General features: G+C 33.7%; 1 long non-coding RNA gene across 2 annotated transcripts; it reads right to left on the reverse strand.

Annotated features, from left to right (window-relative positions):
- Positions 1–8,665: 8,665 nt before the first annotated feature.
- On the reverse strand, positions 8,666–15,779 carry LOC102599593 (uncharacterized). 2 transcript variants are annotated; one of them, XR_001472540.1, is made up of 5 exons: positions 15,585–15,779; positions 15,181–15,298; positions 13,857–13,959; positions 13,698–13,763; positions 8,666–8,803 (listed from the first exon to the last, which is right to left on the reverse strand). It is a non-coding gene; the product is annotated as an uncharacterized lncRNA (long non-coding RNA). The 2 variants fall into 2 exon arrangements; XR_001472539.1 differs by lacking the exon at positions 8,666–8,803 and adding an exon at positions 12,615–12,890.

Below are 15,779 nucleotides of genomic sequence, written 5' to 3' on the forward strand. Positions count from 1 at the left end.
TTACACTTTGTCCTTATCTTTTCCTTCTCATTAGGTTTCAACTTAATATTAACACCCTTCTGAATATAGTAAGTTTGCAGTGCCTCCCTGAACTCTATGTGATTCAAAAATACCATATACAGTTGAAATAAAACCTTTTTAGCAGTTGGATCAAAGTAGATCTTTGTACTTTCCTTCCTAGGTGCTGGATCTACCACTTCATCATTCTCAACAGGATCCCCTTCATCTTCACTAATGTCACTACCAGGATCTGAGCTATCAAAATAAGGGTCATCACCACCCAAATTGCCTTCAAATCTCCCCCTCTTCTCCTTATAAATGTCTTCAAAACCAGCATCTATACCTACAGGACCAGATGGTATCTCATCTAGATTTACTCTAGCAGTCTTTTCTTTAACTTGTTCTTGAATATTAGACTGCCTAGCTTGAAGCAACTCCTCATCCAAATCACTCAAATCATCAATATTTTCATCAATATCATAGAGTGAATCAGAATCAGAATGTTCTTCAACTCTAGGGGCAGGGGCTTGTTCTTCAACTAAAGGGGACTGCTCTTCAACTAAAGGGGGCTGATTTTGGTTTAAATCCCTATTTTCATTTTCATCAAATGGTTGAGATGAAGACACATCAGCCCTATCTATTTGTGGGGAGGATGACAGATCAGCCCTATTTTTGTGTGGGGAGGAGGACACATCAGCATTATTTTGTTGTGGAGATGAGGACACATCAGCATTAGTGCTAGGCAATACAAGTATCTCCTCTACAACTAAAGGTATACTAATGGGATGTACAACATATACATCAACAAAATCAGCACCCTTCAAACCATTCAGAAAGTTTAAAACATCAGAATCAGTATTTAACATGTAAAAAACACCCTTCTTGTTGACTCTACATCCAAATGTCTCAACATTTTCAACACCCAATTCCATTGCTATTTTATGAAATAACATAATATGCAACTCATCTACATCTATATTAATCTTTTCAACACTACTGATTCCATTGACATACCTTAAAGTAGGATTAGATACAAAACAGCCCCCATAGTGAAATTGAAGTGTCACTATAGTTAAAGCCATTACCTTACGATGCCTGTAAAGTCAAAAATAATAACTACAGTTAAACCATAAACTTACCATGATTGTAATACAAAAATCCCTAATTTTTTTAAGGAAATAATGAATTGTTGTAACAGTTAAAGCCATTAACTTACCATGACTGTAATTGCTGTAATAATGCTCCACTAACACTATCAATACCCAAGACAATTGACCAGAAATAAAATATTAATTTTAGTTGAAATTGGGATTTTACGAATAAACCCTAGAATCTACTCGAATTCACGAAATATGCCATTGAAGTCACTCAAAGTCATACATCAACTAAGAAAGCATATTACACTAATATTACATCTAAACCAAAGTAAAATCCCCAAAAAATTTCAGAAAATCGAATGACAATCGACCCTAAAATCAAACAGATACGCGCGAGAAAATGAAAAAGATCAGAATAACGCAAAAGGCAAGAACTTACAACGAAAATCGGAGTGGAACTGAGCTTCAACTGAGCGAAGGTTTGGAGGAAAATCACAGACGAACGTCGCGGAGAGGAGAAGAGAAGAGGAGAAGAGGAGAAGTGTAAAAGTCGCGAAGGTTTGAAAAATTTCGCCGGAGTTAGGACTATTCTTAGTTTAAGGTGAGTCATTTGCCACGTGGTATATAATATCATACGTGGATTTTTATTTTTTCTTTTTGGCCAACGTGTACGTGTTTGTGCAACACGCTCCATACCACATCAAAAAAAGTGTTTAAAATGTTGAGTTTGGATGGGTTCAGGGATCCAGATGACAAAAGGATAAGTATAAGGGTTCACAATACAAATAGATACAAGTACAAGGGTTCATCAGACCATTCTGCCTTAAAAGAACAACATTTTAAACTACTGGCTTACATTTTTATCATTATTTAATAAAGATTAACATTGTTATCTTACAACTTTGAGAATGTGACTTAAAATCTCACATCACATGATGACCAAAGAACACATTCCAAATATGTCATATGAGCAATCAATTATCCAAGGAAAGGAGAAGAATTATGCAGCATAAGTTTACATCCACGGAAGTTTTTCTCTACAAAGAAACACATTGCAACAATGTACGTTAAAGATACTTTTCATTTGAACTAATTAAAGGCAACTAATTATCTCAAAATTAGAGATACTTATGACTTCTACTAACAAAAAGCAACCCAAGAATGCATTGATGCATCACTTTACTGTACATGAATTTCATGTACAAAACAATTGTCATGACAGTGCTTTAAAAATGACTTTAAAGTTTCAATTAGTACTTAATATTTGATAGCGTCTTTAACAAACTTATGCATATAAATCGTATTGTATTTTGGTCACTTATATGAAATCCGAATGACAACCTGTGTGGTTGAGACTCTTCAATAATGTTAATGATGCGTGTCAAATCTCTTCAAAAGTAATGCATTTTTGAAACATTAAAAACTGGTGCAACAATATTTTAGCACAATCCCAACAACATAGATGATAACTGGACAGTCACTCATCCAATTTCCTAAACACTTAAATAGTTTCAATTATCAGTAATTGTGAGTTATAATATTTTTACATCAATTTTTTTTAAATTGTTGTTGCAAATATATATTTTTCTAATATATAGGCACTAACACTATCTTTTTTTCCCATATAGAAACCTAGAACGGAAAAGAGAGGCAAGACAAAGTCCACATACTCTCTTCTCTCAATAGCCTGAAATTTGCCTCTCAAACTTCTTCTCAGTGAGTTCTTTCTACCTTCTTCTTCCTCTGTTCGATTGATAGGGAGAAACATCAAAATAACAAACACATAGAGCCAATAAATTGGCTCGATTCTACCGAACATGAAGGGCGAATTACGAATTTCACCAAAATAGATCCGATAAATTTTGATTCAAATGTATACTATTTGCATGTACATCTTTGAAAACTTTTAATTGAGTATCTACTTGATTCTTCATTCAATCAGTTATACAAAGTTTTAAGTGTGGTTTCATTTTGTAGCTTTCATCCTGGCTCAATACAAGGGTTTTTAATTGCTATTAAATAAGTCTATACATTTCTTTTATGCAGAACACGAATTGTCCTAAACCTAGAACGGAAAAGAGAGGCAAGACAAAGTCAGCAAACTCTCTTCTCTCAATAGCCTGAAATTTGCCTCTCAAACTTCTTCTCAGTGAGTTCTTTCTACCTTCTTCTTCCTCTGTTCGATTGATAGGGAGAAACATCAAAATAACAAACACATAGAGCCAATAAATTGGCTCGATTCTACCGAACATGAAGGGCAAATTACGAATTTCACCAAAATAGATCCGATAAATTTTGATTCGAATGTATACTATTTGCATGCACATCTTTGAAAACTTTTAATTGAGTATCTATTTGATTCTTCATTCAATCAGTTATTCAAAGTTTTAAGTGTGGTTTCATTTTGTAGCTTTCATCCTGGCTCAATACAAGGGTTTCTAATTGCTTTAACAATATGTCAAAGAAAATGAACAATTTACCTGGAATATATGCTTCTTCAAACTTGTAGGGCCATATCTATTCCATCTTTCGAGCCCTGAAGAAAACTCCCTACCCTTTGTACTCCATTGAAAATTTATTGCAACAGGAATGTCAACAAGCAATGACGATGCGCTCCAGAAGCCTGAAAATATCAAGGAACAACAATGTCTCCACAGAAATATGCTACGTCGTACTAGATATGCACAAATGTCACCAGAAAGAAAACAATTACTTCTATCACAACAACAAGCTAAAAGAGCTGAATCAAAAAGGCAGCGTCTCTTGCAACATTCAAATAACATGATATCGTCATCACAGGTCGACAGCCAAGAAGGAGACCAAAATATGCTTACAATTTCGCATCCTTCAGTGGCTTTCGACACTTCTGGTTGCATCTCTACATTTGAAATAGGTAAGTCAGAGTAAATTGAAAAATTACAACTAATGACATAAGTTCTATCTTTCTAAATATTGAATATTGAATTTTGAAATATCAGGATCAACATCACGTAGATATGATGAGGCACAGAAGATGTCATCCCCACTGATTACTTCAAATACATGTACGTCTCTTTCTGCTAAACTAATACTACATTTAAGTTCTGCTCGTAATGGTATTATAATTTATCATGTACAGGTAAAAAAAGATTGGAAATCAATTTACAGAACTGTAATTTGTTGTCAAAAAATTATGTGCAGCTAAAAAAGGTTCCTGATTGTAAATTTTGTGCGGCAAAAAAATTTGAATATGAATCACTCGGTTTTTGTTGTGATAATGGATCAATTAAACTGATTTCTCATCAAATGCCCACAGAGTTAACCAATCTCTTTCTGGGCAACACCGAAGAATCTAAACATTTTCGTACCTACAGTAGAACATACAATAATATGTTTGCATTCACTTCTCTTGGGGTAAATTATGACAAAAATTTAGCACAGAGAAATCGTGGCATATATACATTTAGAGTTCAGGGACAAATGTATCACTTTATTGATGATTTAATTGCTGCAAATGAAAGACCAAAAAATTTACAACTGTATTTCTATGATAATGAAGCTGAGATAACAAATCGAATGACTTTACCAGCTAATCTTAATGAATCCATTGTGATAAACTTGATGAATATACTAAAAGCTAACCCATATACTATCTTTCTAAAATCGTTAACAAATGTTCCAAAACTATCTGAATTCTACATTGCCCTTAAATCAGATTCTGGTTTAGATCAACGAACATATAATTGCCAACCTCCTCTGAAATAGGGGCAATTTGGATAGAACAACAACCAAATGAAAAACTTTCTACACCTCATATTCGAATATACACCCACAATGAAAAATCACAATTGGTAAATTACTACTATGGATGTTATGATCCATTACAATATCCATTGTTATTTCTTCACGGTCAAAATGGATGGCATTGTGGTATTAAAAAAGTCAAACAAACATATAACATTTCAAACTATCAAATTTACTGTGAAAGTGAACAACTACCAAGTGTAATGAACATGGCTTCAATTGAGGGCCTACTCGACATGGAATCTGAAGTTTTATCAAAGGGAAAGAAGAAAAGGCAAACCGTTTCTTGTCGTAAATATTATTGTTATAAAATTCAAATAAGACAAAAAGAATCAAATGAAACATTGCATTGTGGAAGACTGTTCCAACAATATATAGTTGACCAATACATAAAACTTGAGACACAACGATTAGATTTCTTCTCATTTAATCAAAATTTATTTAGAGTTGAGGTGTTGCAAGGAATTATCGATATATTAAGACATGTGAAAGAGATGCTTCAAATATTGGAAAAGGACGAATACTACCTGCAACTTTTATAGGAGGTCCAAGAGACATGCGTCGTCGCTATATGGATGCTATTGCATTAGTACAATATTTTGGAAAACCCGACATATTTTTGACAATGACTTGCAATCCTTCATGGCAAGAAATACAAGAACATTTATTGTCGACCGATGAAGTTCAAAACAGACCTAATTTAGTAAGTCGAGTATTTAGAGCAAAAGTTGAAGAGCTTAAAAAAGATGTACTAAAAAGGAATATATTTGGAAAAGTTGCAGCTTTAATGTATACAATAGAATTTCAAAAGCGGGGACTCCCCCACACACATTTTCTTATTGTACTTACAGATAAATATAAATTATTAACACCAGAGGCTTATGATAAAATTGTTTGCGCAGAATTATCTGATTGTACGGATCACACTTTATACACTCTTGTGACTAAACACATGATTCATGGACCTTGTGGCTATCTAAATCCAACATGTCCTTGCATGAAAACAAATCATTGCAAATTCAAATATCCTAAAGAACTCTCAGAACAAACAACAAAGGAAAGAATTCGTATCCTATTTACAGAAGACGAAAATTGGAAACACCTGTACAATTCAAAGGATACAATATTGATAATACTTGGGTAGTCCCATATAATCCCTATTTACTTCGTAAATTCAATTGTCATATTAATGTTGAAGTATGTTTAGATATTAAGGTGGTCAAATACATCTATAAATATATTTGTAAAGGGCATGACAAAATTGCATTTTCTATACATAATAATGACTCAAATGTTGAAATAGATGAAATAAAAGAATATCAAGCTGCTAGATGGGTCTCTCCCCCAGAGGCTGCATGGCGTCTATTTGCTTTTCCTATTAGTGAAATGACTCCTACTGTATACCAACTTCAACTACATCTAGACGGACACCAATATGTATCCTTTAAGAGCAATCAAACTGTAGATCAAATTCTAAATAATCCAATATTAAAAAGAAGAACAATGTTAACTGAATTTTTTGAAATGAATAGGATCAATAAAAATGCTATAGAACTCAACTTATTATACAAAGACTTTCCACAGTATTTTGTTTGGTCAACAACAGATAAAATGTGGTCACGTCGACGACGACATAGTAATGCTATCGGTAGAATTGTCACATGCCATCCAACTGAAGGGGAAAGATACTATCTTAGATTACTTTTAACAAATGTAAGAGGACCTAAATCATATGAAGATCTCCGTACAATTAACAGAATATGTTGTGATACATTTAGAGAAGCTGCAGAAAAAAGATGTTTATTACATTCTGATAAAAGTTTACTAGAATGTATGTATGAAGTTGTGACCTATCAAATGCCTTATAGTTTAAGACGTCTATTCGCCACAATATTAGTTTACTGCAATTCCTGTTAATCCTAAAGAATTATGGGGAAATATTTGAAGATTCAATGTCTGAAGATTTCAAAAAAAATTCCTAATTTAGGAACAAAATCTATTCAACATTCAGTTATAAATCACATCAATGAATTTTTACATTTAATGGGACACAATATAAAGGAATATATTTTTTTTTTTGAAAATGTTATACCTTCTACAGTAACTAAAGAAGCAAAAGATGTTCACTTCGAAAGAAATATAATAGTAAATGAAGAAGATTTACTATTACAAACAAAGTTAAATCCTCATAAAAAAAGGGCATTTAATACAATACTTGATAGAGTATATTTAGATAAAGCAGGTGCTTTTTTCATCGATGGGCCAGGAGGAACTGGGAAAACATTTTTATATAGAGCTTTATTAGCAAATGTAAGATCAAAAGGGTTTATCGCTTTAGCAACTGCAAGTTCAGGTGTTGCAGCTTCAATTCTCCTCAGAGGTCGAACTACACATTCACGTTTCAAAATTCCAATAGATATTGACAATAACTTTACTTGCACCATTAGTAAACAAAGTTCATTAGCATCTCTAATTCGAGATTCAAAATTAATTGTTTGGGATGAAGTCTCAATGGCCAAACATAAAATGATACAAGCTTTAGATATTCTTTTAAAGGACCTAACAGGTAATCAAATTTATTCGGTGGAAAAGTCGTAGTCTTTGGAGGAGACTTTAGACAGACATTGCATGTTGTTCGCAATGGAAAAAGAGAAGATTTTGTATCTGAGAGCTTATTATATTCCGATATATGGAATCAACTTGAAAAGTTATGCTTATCAGAAAATATGCGAGCAAAAGAAGATCCTACTTTTTGTGAATATTTAATGCGAATTGGAAATGGCCAAGAAATAACTAACAACAACAACAAAATTGAAATTCCGCGGAATTTTATCATTCCTTATACAAATGAAATAGAATCTCTAAATCAATTATGTAGACAAACTTATCCTAATATAAGGACATTCTTCTCAGACCTATCTTCTATAACTTCCCGAGTTATTTTAACAACAAAAAATGACTTTGTTAACGAAATTAATGATATGCTTATACATCAACTTCCTAATTAAGCTAAAATTTATACTGGAATTGATGAAACTCTAGAACCAGGTGATCAATGTCAATTTGAGGATTTCTTACACACCTTAAATCCTACTAATTTACCCCCGTACAAATTGACTTTGAAAAAAGACTGTCCAGTTATATTATTGCGAAACTTAAATCCTTCTGAGGGATTATGTAATGGAACACGATTAATATGTCATAATGTTAACAAACATGTTATAAGTGCTACTATTGCCAGTGGTGACTTTAAAAACACACATGTATTTATTCCGAGAATACCAATATTAGCATCAGCAGATGAAAAATTACCTATTGCTTTTAAAAGAACGCAATTTCCAATTCGATTATGTTTTGCAATGACAATAAACAAAGCTCAGGGTCAAACATTAGATTTTGTAGGAATTTATTTACGCGAACCAGTTTTCTCGCACGGTCAACTTTATGTCGCTTTATCCAGAGTTAAAACTTCCAAAAATGTCAAAATACTAATACGTCCGCCTACAGTTGAAGATACAAATGATCATTGTACGTATAATATAGTATATGAAGAAATCATTCAAAAAGCATTCACCTGAAATCCTAACTTCTCTATCCTTCATAAGGTCAGTAAAGCTTATACCTGATTCAAAAGCCTTCAATTGTTTTTAAAAAGGTGTTCGCCAAAATATACTCGCCCAACTAAAATGAATACTTCATTCACTTATTTTTAATTTGCAGGTACAACTCAACTCTAAAATTGTATATGTGTTATGCCTTCAGCCATCTGCCAATTTATTGTGTTTTCCATGTGAGAATTGGGAAAAGTTAATAGGAAGAAAGACAACTAACACGCAGGTTAGTACTATATCATATCTGATTATGCTGCTTTACTTGTGCAGATACAATTCAATCTTCTATCTTGTTGCTAAAGGCTTTCCAATCTGCAAGGAGAGATTCATGTTAGTCTTTTGACCTCTATTTGAAAGGCTCATTACTTCATTATTACACTTCTTCGAATTGAATTAGAATAGATAGTCTTAGGTGATTCGAAGGTCGATGACTTGGTAAAGATTCGTTCAACTATGTCTAGAAACACGTCAAAAATAATGAATATTCAATGGCTGCTTTAAAGCCTCAATTGTATACTTTCTTCTATCTGGATCTTTTGATTCACATTCTTCAAATAAATATGCGATTTGTAAAAATAATAAAATCCATACACCTATGAGAAATTTACACTGACTATACTGTATAGCCAACACTCTTCATGATTTTGTAATTTGATTGTTATAGAGCATCCTGAGTTTTTTTAAGGTTGTTTATATATGTTGTCTTCATGGATAGCTTAACATGATCTTAGAATACTGTACTGCCATCACTTTCTATGATTTTGAAATTTTATTACAAGACACTGTAGTGTTATGGCTCTCTGTGATTTTGAAATATGATTATTTTAGACCAATATAAGCTTTTTCTTTGAGGTTTTTCATCTGTATTATATTTCTGGACAATTGATGTCATTGTTTGGGCTACTGCAGTTTCATTGCCCCCTATGACGTCCCCATGGTACATTGGTTAGTGACGATGTTGGGGTGTAAAATCAGAACGTCACTAATTTTGAATCCAATAGAATCTGTTTCACAGAGACAACACAAACATTGACACTATGGAGCAGAATTCCAACAATGATCCTACTTGACAAAGAAAGAGTTTAAAAAAAGGGCTATCAGAAAAGGAACATCAAGCAAAGTGATTTGTAGCTGTATGTATTGTACAACACAATTACATATACCGTATCCTCAAAACACTCATTTAAAGCAACCTCTTTCAACTCTAAAATTGCATCTGTCTACTGCAACTCAGATCTTCTCAAAATTTAAACTGGTAAGTTATTCCACCGTCTTTTCTGCGTTTTTGTTTCTTCTCTCTTTATTTCCACTGTATTTTATTTTGGGAGTTTTGTTAAACATTGTTTATACAAGTTTATTTAAGGAAATATATCATTTCTCATTCACATGCAAAACAAGGTAACATGTGGACTCTTAACTAGGACAATTTTGTCTATATTTGGGACAACTGTACTGCTGATGGTTGACATACTGAGTGAAGAGACAAGCAAACGTTGAGCTCAAAGGAATGAACTTAAAAATACATCTATATCGCAGTTGTTGCAAAGTTTTTTCATCAGGCCAAACTTGGTGAGACTGAATGATGTAAGTGTGTGCCATCTCTAGCCCATACGTTATATCAATCCTTGCACCAAGAGAGGGTAAACGAGAAACCCCACTCTACGAACCTAATCCACATTGATCTTTAGCTTATTCACTGTTAGTGAAATAGATAATGTATATGAAATAGCTCTCATTATAGATCCTTTTTCAAGAGTTGAACACATTATGAGGAAAAATTCATTCTCCTCTTTCCCTCTGTTGGCTGTTGTATGATTATAGTTTGTTTGGAGAATATGTGATGATGTTGCCCAATGGTGTTCTCTTCGCTGTTGACAATATTGGTCTCCTTTTTTATACTCGATTTTATTCTTTGTTTCTTCTCAGATGATTGGAAGATTTACTATATATTTTTCACTTTAACAGTTTTAAAAAACATTTTCTATATATATTTCTGTTCTGGATTCTTTTTCGTTTTGCCATTCTGTCCTCATAGTTGTCCCTGTTACATCATTTTGACAGCTCACATGAATCTGTTCTCTGTTTTTCTTGTATCATGTAGTATCTGGGGCCTGATACAACTCCTATACCTCAAGTTCCCCCGTCGGGCCCTGGAAGAGTACCTGGTCAAGTCCGCTCCCCTGTCAATATAGGCCCTGTTGCTGGACGTGTTAGAGGTGATTGGAGATCACCAGGAATGTGGGGGAGGTGCTACGTCTGGACGTAACTTTGGGATTGGGCTACAATTCACTCTTCCTCACACAAGTATGTTTCCCTAAAAGTCCTCATTTTGGGAACGTCCAATGCCAAAGTCACTGAATGGGTAAGTCTCCAAGGATATTATTTTGCTTAGCCTATTCTCTCTCTCTCTTGAACCTTATTCTCTACATTTTTCAAGTTTCTCCAAATTTCCTTTGTTATCTTTGTGGTCTTTCTTGCCTTCTTTCAACAAATTATCCTTTTTGATTCTAATTTCTTATGGTTTTCGCTCGCGGTTTGAAATTCTGGGTAAGTTTTTCATCCAATTGATTTTTGTTTTATTCACAAGTTTTTGCTAGATTTACATGTATCACATACTTTTATTTGATCTATACATGCATGGCTGTTTTTGACAAGTCAAAAGAGGGAAATCATATTTGTAACTTCTAAAAATCCACTGATTTTGTTTATTTGTTTTCATTTCTTACACAACAATTGTTCCGTGATCTTCATGTGTTACTGCATATTACTTTAGTTCAATATTTTCAAGTAGAAACTTATTGAAGAATTTGAAATATGAAGATAGTCGAAGGAGTGAAGCCACGGTTGCAATTATCGAAGAATCGTATCTCGCGTGTAAGTATAATCTGAACCATGATTCGAACATTGAATTGTATATGATATGCTACTGACAAGTTTAAACATAAATTTGTGTTAAAGTTAATAGTTGATGGTAATCTTTAGTATAATAAATATGCTATTTTCACACAATTGAGGAAATAGGAAACTTTTTAAAGCTGACGTTGTGATATACTAATACTTGTGTGAATCAAAGCCAACACTGTTAGTGGGAATTGCTTTGTTTAAAGCCAACAAGCTAGGACGAGCACAATATCAAAATTTTGTACAAAAAGCAACTAAAATTCATTTGGGATTAATGTTATCTGCTGGGTTTTCTTTCTTTTCAGTCTCAACAGCAGACCATTTTTCATCTGATGCAACAATATATGAAAAGGATCAATATGATCAATGAAGTTAGTAGGCCTAATTTAAGAGACGCGTTCTCTTTATTATATTATTTTCAGTGCTTACTTATTCGTACTTCGAGTTCATTTCAGATTTGAAAATAGTTTTGATGTTGCTTTTGTCAAAATAATGCTGCAATGGTTGCATTCATCAGCAGTTTTAAGTTAACCTTTAGGACTGAATAATTTGTTATTTTATTTGCGTTATCGTTTTTCCTCTTTGTAGATTATCAAACATCTTTCGAGATGTAAGAGTGATAGAACAAATCTTTTTTCGAGATGTAAGAGTGATAGAACAAATCTTTGCTCAAGCATATCCATTTAGAACGGACTTTTTCTCACATGGAAGGGCACTAGAATCATTTATTAGTACGGCATAAATCTGATAGCCTACTCTATTCTCTCAGTCTATTTTTTTTTTTTTGATGACAAGGAAAACCCGCAGCCGCTACCCTTTGGGTGCGCACAGGGTAAAACCCCCGCTCCTATGCAATAGCTCGCAAACCACATAGGAGAGGTAACCCGCACTAGGCAAGCCTGGTGCGACGAGCTCGACCCAGAAGGCAAACCCCTTGCTTTCGCTGGCAAGGGGTTTCGAACTTGAGACCTCCAACATGGAAGTCCCAAGCTCAAACCACTGGGCCACCATAGATTCAATGGATCAGACAACTAATAGATTTCAAATTCCTATGAATTTAAAATAGCTCAAGAGTAACAAAGATGATGGATGAAATTGTCTTCAATAGAGCAGTATCCATGAAAATCAAACAAACTACCTACTCAAATTCTCCTCAAGGTGTGTTATTTAATAATCTTTCTGGTACAATGTAAATGTATATTATTCTGATTCTAATCTTTGATCTGTGCACTTTACGATAATTTGCAGGAACAAGTACTGATGTGTGCACTAAAAAGCTCACATGTACAAAGATCTGAAGAGTATTGAATAGTCCAGAAGTTTATGTATAATATTTCAAAAGCAAAGAATATTCCTAATAACTTCTTGAGCGTCCTCTTTTTTCCCCTTGAAAGTGTCATTTATAATTGAATGAATAATTTTTACAAACAGTTTATTAGTATTATTTATACAAAACAAAATTTCTATGTTGTAAACTCCTTATGATCCAGTAACTTGTCTGAACAAAATGAAAAACAAAAAATGAAGTGTTATATGGTAAGGTAGAGCTAAAAAGAAGAGATTTGGATGCTCCAAAACATCAGAGCATCAATGGCTATTCCACAATGCACTTTTATGCAAGTTGGAGCTTAATATACTTAAACTAAATAATTCAATTAACCAGCTAAACTACGTAATTAAAGAAGAGTCTAACTGTAATTGGTATGTTCCCTTCTAAGGCACAATGCTTCAGGTGACGTGATGCGCTACGTTCATTCTCAGTACTGATGATTTCCGTTAATTCAAATTGATGAAGTAGAGAAATCATGAAATATTGCATAGAAAGAACACCTTTTGCTCAAATAATAGTCAAGCATTTTTCACAGAATTACATTACACACAACAAAAACATGAAACACCTTCTAGGTTTTCCTCCATCACCGTCTCTCCATATTTGAACTCTAGTTACTAGCAACATTCCAAGACTTCTCAGTCTATTTCATAAGGAACACTTATGATGGTGAAAAATGTACTTTTTTTTATGAAAAAGATCAAGCATAAGGGTCACGTTGTACTCATCCTAATTATCGTAAAATATTCGAACCTGATGATATGCCACTCCAAACTCAAGACTCAGACCAAACGTTCAGATAACAGCTTGGTCACCCAAACCACAAAAAATAAACAAAACAAAACAAACAAAACTTCTACTACCCTATTCTTTTTAACAAAAATAATTTAACATTGACCATAACAGAAATCAACAACACAAAAATAAAATAATTTTATAAAGCACAAAAAGAAAATGTAACAGAAAAACATTAACCTGGTAGCTCTGCTTATTGCTCTTTCTTCCTCCTCCATCTTCTCTCCCAAAACCATGCAATGTATTCTTCAACGTGATTCAATCAAAAATTAAAACTTTTGTTCTTCAATCCAAAAAGATATAATCCAATATAAAAAATTATTTATCTGTGGTCCACACCTGGTAAACCCCTATCGTTTATGGTATCTGCCATATCGATGAATGGAACAACCAATAATGTTCCTACACCACCGTACTCAGCATGTAAAAACTCGTTGGGGATCTGTTCAAGAAATTATTTGAACCAATTTATTTACATTTCAGCATACTCAGCTCAAGGAAGATACAGCTTCAAGCAATAAATACTAAACCATGTAATATAGCCCCAAACAAGACTTTCACTGCTTTGTCAATTTGTTCCTGAGCAAGTATTTCATCTAGAAAGAATTGGAAATCATATAGAGTATATCAATCAATCAACTCAGACTCAATCCCAAGTTAGTTTGCGCTATGTGAATCCTCTATATTTATTCCGCTCTATTAAGGTCCAAATGGTGGCAATAAAACAGGACAATGAAGTATTTGAAAAAAGTACAGGTAATTGCAGTATCAATTGCAAAGCATGACTACCAAGAGGTCCTAGATTTCCTTCATTAAAATATCCATTGCCTTTAAGCTACTCCTATTACAAGGGTGATTATTGATAAATACTGTGATTATCTAACAGCAAAAGATAAACACATTGATTGATAGTGGATTCTTGCGGAGTGATCACACTATTATGTCTCATCTAAAGAATAGGCAATTTTTCGACCACACTGCAGGATTCACACCTCACAAGAGATTTAAAAGAAAAATGTTAGTACTGTGATTAGCTTAAACACATCAACTCCAACACAAAACATGAGATTTTCTCTCAGATGCTCAACAAGAGCTCCCTCACCTATCACAGACCCCCTATTATAGTTCACAAGTATCACTTCTAACAAGTTTCAGTGGAGTAACATCAAGACATCGCACTTAGATAAATCAGAAAGCACATTAGATAATCTTGCAACTAAAATTACCTTCTTCATCCACCCAAACTGTTTTTTGTTTACAAGGTGATACATTGTTTTATCAAGGATTGCATTTAAACTTATCTACAAAAGCTTTAAGAACTTGAATGAGAAATCCAGTAGTACTATGTATACAGATAAATGAATAAGAAATTCAATAGTGCACTTTCGGTGTAGATAATAGCAATATCAGCCTCTTGGAGCACTTCATCAATACATTTATCTGTTTTTCATGTCACAAGATATTTACCACTGGCTTTCAAAAACTGACCATAGGTTGCAAAGGCGAGAAAAAAATAAGTACATATGATGCTTACAGTTTTAACTGATTGACCTAAAAACACAATAACCTGTCATCAATTGTAGTTATGGACCAAAAATCTTGTTGTATATTTGAGTAGTACGGTTCTGCTTAAAAGTAACTGTGAAACAAAACCATAAACTACCTGATGGCAGTCGTAGTAGCAACAAATTTGGAAGACGTGATTCTGTAATTCCTTGAGGTAGCACCACAATTGAAAGGACTGGTGAAGATGCACCAGCAAATGGAGTTGATTAGGAGAACTGAAGGAATTATACATAAAAAATCAAATGAAAATCTCTCCAATTCGCAACGGGCTCGAGCCCTAGCCGGTGGAGCCGACCATTTGATTTTCTCAGAAAATGATGAAAATTCAAATTAAAATAGAATTAACAGAAATTAATGTGAAATATATACAAAAAATTCATGCATACATACACAGCTAGCATGATCTATCGGAGGAGTGTAAAAGGAAAGAAAGAGAGATGAAAATATATAACAAAGAGACGGCATGAGATAAAAAGAGTAGAAAGAGATGAGTTCTGTTACCGGGAAATAGTGGCCGGCGATGTTACAGCGGCGACGACAACAAGACCGGATGACTTTGCCGGTGGCGGAGAGAGATTTTCCAAAATTTTCAAACCTAATTGGTGATTTAGATAGAAAGGTGATAGATAATTAGTGTGGGAATTTTTTTTTAAAATGGGGATCACGAAAATTGCCTTGAATTAGTGTCTTTTATGG

The sequence above is a fragment of the Solanum tuberosum genome, unplaced genomic scaffold (genome assembly GCF_000226075.1).
Source record: "Solanum tuberosum cultivar DM 1-3 516 R44 unplaced genomic scaffold, SolTub_3.0 scf00928, whole genome shotgun sequence".
NCBI classification, from domain to species: Eukaryota; Viridiplantae; Streptophyta; class Magnoliopsida; order Solanales; family Solanaceae; genus Solanum; species Solanum tuberosum.